We start from the raw sequence: 5,090 nt of genomic DNA, 5'->3' as shown, positions 1-5,090 counted from the left end.
AGAGCTAGGGATTTTGAATATTTCTTCATGTGCTTGTTAGCCATCTGAATGTCTTCTTTGGTGAAGTGTCTGTTCATATCCTGTGCCCATTTTTCAACTGAATTATTTACCTTTATCTTGTGGTGGTGGTGTCAGTTTATCTTATTGAGAATCTTCTTCTCTTTCACTGACCCACCACCATTCCAAGCTTGATGTCCCCTAAGAACTGGCCCCTCCTAATACCATGTCCAAAGTATGTGAAACAGAACTTCACCATCTTGGTCCCCAAAGAGCAGCATCTTGGTGTAATGTTCCCTAAGACAGACCTGTTTGCTCTCTTGGCATTCCATGAGATATTAAATTCTCTTTTCCAACATCACAACTCAAAGGCATCGATTCTTCTTCTGCCATATTTAGATGCACAGCATCTAACTGAGAAGTGGCTTGGATCAGGTACTTGGGATATCAATTGCTTATGATAGATGGATCTTGGCAGAAAGCAGAGAATGTCTATCTGAGTTTTATTGTCTATGCAAAGGTATGTGACTGTGTTGATCACAAGAAATGATGCCTAACATTGAGAAGAATAGGAATCCTAGAACACTTAATTATGCTCATACAAAACCTATTCCTAGACCAAGAAGCTGTTGTCTAAACAGAAAGAGAATACTGCATGTTTTAAAACCAAGAAAGGTGTGCATCAAGGCTGTATACTTTCTCCATAACCATTCAGTCTGTATACTGAGTAAATAATTCAAGAAGTCCTCACTTTATGAACGTGACATCAAGATTGGAGGAGCACTCAACAACCAGAGTTATGCAGATAACACAATACTTGCTTAATGTGAAGAGGACTTGAAATGTTTGCTGCAGAAGATTAAGGACTAGACTTCAATATGGATTACATCTCAATATGAGGAAAACAAAAATCCTCATCATTGAACCAATAGGCAACATTATCATAAGGAGGTAAAAGTTACAGTTGACAATGATTTTATTTTACTTGGACCCATAATCAACACCTTTGCAAGAGTCAAGACGTGACTTGCAAGCAGTCAAGAAATCAAAAGACGAATAGCATTGGGAAAAATATAAGGGACCTGTTTAAAGAACTACAAAATGGATACCCATAATAACATAATTCTGCTTATTAAATAGTACTAAGCTATGAGTCATACTTGATTTGAAGGCAACAACAACAACAAGCATTGTGCTAAGCGTTTTGCATGCCTTACAATTTTTTCAAGAGCTATAGGAATCACGCATAATTTTTACCACCATGCTAATGTGAAACCTATACTTGGACCTAGAGGCAGTCGTCAGAACAGAGCAGGGAACACTGGATGGTTCAAAATCAGGAAGGAGGTCTTTCAGGGATGTATTTTGTCTCCATACCTTTTCAATCTGTATGCAGAACAGATCATCCAAAACGCTGGGCTGTACGAGGAGGAATGTGGCATCAGGATTGGTGGAAGAATCATCAACAACCTGCGTTATGCAGATGACACAACCCTGCTTGCTGAAACTGAGGAGGACCTGAAGCGCTTGCTGCAGAAGATCAAGGACTGCAACCTTCAATATGGATTGAAGCTCAACATCAAGAAAACAAAGATTCTCACTACTGGGCCAATTGGCAGTGTCAGTATGGATGGTGAAGAGATTGAGATAGTTAACAGTTTTAGGTTACTTGGTTCCACAGTCAACACTCTTGGTAACTGCAGCCAGGAAATCAAGAGACGAATTGCATTGGGAAAGTCAGCTGTGAGGGACCTCTCAAGAGTACTGAAGAGCAACAACGTCAGGCTGGAGACTAAGGTGAGCCTGGTCCAGGCTATGATCTTTGCAATTACGAGCTATGCATTAGAGAGCTGGACAGTGACTAGGGATGATAGAAAGAGAACTGATGCCTTTGAGCTGTAGTGCTGGAGAAGAGTGTTGACTATACCATGGACTACTAGGAGAACCAACAGGTTTGACCTGGAGAGAGTGAAGCCAGAATGCTCCTTGGAGTCAAGGATTCTGAAGCTTCGTCTGAAATACTTTGGGCACGTTGCAAGGAGGGACTGGTCCTTGGAGAGGGACATCATGTTTGGGAGAGTGGAGGGACAGCGCAGGAGAGGAAGACCCTCAATGAAATGGATCAATTCTGTGAGTGGAGTGGTGAGAATGAGTGTGTTTGAGATGGCGAGTTTGGCACAGAATAGAACTGTATTTAGGGCTTTTGTACATAGGGTCGCTATGAGTCGCAAGCAACTCGATGACACATAACAACATTCTTACAGATGAGGAAACTAAGCCACAGAGAAACTAAGCCACAGAGAAAAATACCTTGCTTATGGCTATGAGCTTTAATGACAATGAGCTCTTAAAGTTGAAGAAGAATTATTTTCATGTCAGACAACTGATCATATTTTCTTAACCAGACCCTATGATCTGTCTTGTAAGATGAGTTAACACAAGCAGGACACACAAGACCTGAGGCATGTGGAGAAGTCAACATTTTGCTACAACTTTTGAACATGGCTGTCTGACAAAGTCCATTGAGGCTAATTTCTCTGTCTCTGGTTCTTTAAGTCCATTTATCTCCTGTAAACATGTCTTTTAGAAACTCCCCTTTTGTTTCTAGTCTTCTTTAATTGAAATTCTCCATATACTTCATACAGCTGACAGCTCAGCTTGTGACATGTTAGGTTCAAATTGTTAGAAATGTGACAAGAAAATCAGATGCCTTTTTTCTATGTGTAATTGCAGGACACTGAAAGACTAAGCTGAAACCAAAAATAAGGAAGAAGGCAAAGATGAATTAAAGACAGAGTCAGAAAGATAGAGCCAGATGCAGGAAAGAAGTACAGATTCAGAGAAAAAGCAGGAGACAAAGATATGAGAAAGTGAACGAGATAATAAAAGATAAAAGGGAAAGAGAGATCTTGTGGCTTCCTAACTCCATCTCTATTATACAAATGGGGAAACTGAGGGTCAGAGGAGGAAGTGACCCTACTTCCTGTCAGATGTCTCTGTCACTCTTTCAAACACCATTAATGCTGTTCCTTTCCTGTCTCCTGATCTTTGTTGATAGATGTTTCACATATCTGGCCTTGAGCAGGGTGAGTTAGCTGCCATTGAGGACTTTAAGTATACTAAACAGACAGCTGGTGGATCAGCTGTGGGCTGGTTCCAAGTCGATACACAACAACAACAACAGTAACAAACAGACAGTAGGGAAAGGAGGAAGAGATAGAAATGCAGGTTGGGGCAAAAGTAGTTAGAGAAGGAGGCTTCCTGAATAGCATAATGAACTTTACTGAGTTATGACTAACATGTTATAAAAGGCACCCATTCATGCTTGAATGTTGGAAAACTAGAAATTGTGAAAAATTAAATGGAATGCATGAACATCAACATATTAGGCATTAGTTAGATGAGATGGACCAGCTTGGGCCACTTTGAATCAGATAATCACATGGTGTACTACACAGGAAATTAAAAACAGAAGAATGATGTTGTATTCAGAGTCAAAAAGTCAATTTCAAGTTCTATCCTTAAATACAGTGTTGCGAGTGATAGGATATTATCCATTCACATACAAAAAAGAGCTGTTACTATAACTATTATTCAATATCTGTATCTAGAACCAAAGAGGAAGTCAAGTTGAAAATTTTTACCAAACCTTGTAGTCTGAAATTGACTGCACAGGCAATCAAGATGCATAATGATAATTGGTGGCTGGAATGCAAAAGTTGGAAACAATGAAGAAGGAATAGTAGTTGAAAAATATGGGCTTAGTGTTAGAAATGAGGCTGGAAATTGAATAATCTAATTTTGTATTTTCAATTATTTTTTTCATTGTAAATTCATTTTATAAAAAACACAAATGGCGACTTTACACGTGGACCTCACCTGATGGACACAGGAATTAAGTAGACTACATTTGTGGAAGGAATCATTGGAGAAGCTCAATATCGGCAGTTAAAACTAGGCCAGAGCAGGACTATGGGTCAGACCATCAATTACGCATGTGAAGGTTCAAATTAAAGCTGAAGAAAATGAAAATAAGTCCACAACAACAAATATATGATCTTGAATCTATTCCATCTGAATTTCAAAATCATCTTAATAGGTTTGAAGCTTTGAACACAAATGGTCAAAGACTAGGTGAGTTGTGGTATGATATCAAGGATATGATCCATGAAGAAAACAAAAAGCATTACAAAGACAGAGGAGAAAGGAAAAATCCAACATGAATGTCAGAAGAGACTCTAAAAATTGCACTAGAGCATCAAGAAGCCAAAACAAAGGGAAAACATGCCAGAGAAAACAGCTGAACAGAAGATTTCAAAAAGCAGCTCGAGAAGACAAAGCAAAGTATTATTATAATGGAATGAGCAGAGAGATGATATTGGAGAATAAAAAGGGAAGAACTTACTCAGCATTTCTCAAGCTGAGAGAACTGAAAGACAAGTTTAAGCCTCAAGTCATAATATTGAAAGATTCTATGGGCAATATATTGCGTGACCCAGAAAACATCAAAAGAAGATGGAGCGAATACACAGTACCAAAAAGAACTGACTGACATAGAAAAATTTCAAGAAGTACCATATGAGAAGGAGGCAACGGTAATGAAGGAGGAAGTGTAAGCTGCATTGAAAGCATTGGTTAAATATAAGTCCCCAGAAATTGATGGCTCTTGATTATATGCTATTTCCTGAAATGGTTCAGTGTTGACCAGTTATTTTTGGTATACTGATGTGTATTCCTTCCACCTTCATTTGGTGCTTCCTGGGTCATTCAAGATTTTATCAAAGGAATCTTACAGTATTGCAACTTGAGGGTTGAATTTCTTTTTCAGTTCTTTCAGCTTGAAAATGATGATTAAATTCTTCCTTTTTGATTTTTTTAACTCTAGCCATTGACATTTCATTATATTACTTAGCTTTCTATTCTCCTTTTGCCCTTTGAAATCTCCAGTTCATCTCTTTAACTTCAGCATTGTCTGCCTTTATTTTGGGCCCTCTATATCATTACAAAGACAGAAGAGGAAGAAAAGACCAAAATGGATGTCAGAAGAGACTCTGAAGATTGCACTGGAGCATAGAGAAGCCAAAGCACAAGGA

Source organism: Elephantulus edwardii, unplaced genomic scaffold (assembly GCF_000299155.1).
Source record: "Elephantulus edwardii isolate Elephantulus edwardi_28Jun2011 unplaced genomic scaffold, EleEdw1.0 scaffold00005, whole genome shotgun sequence".
NCBI classification, from domain to species: Eukaryota; Metazoa; Chordata; class Mammalia; order Macroscelidea; family Macroscelididae; genus Elephantulus; species Elephantulus edwardii.
The sequence above is the reverse complement of the archived record's forward strand: the minus strand, read 5'-3'. Positions refer to the sequence as shown.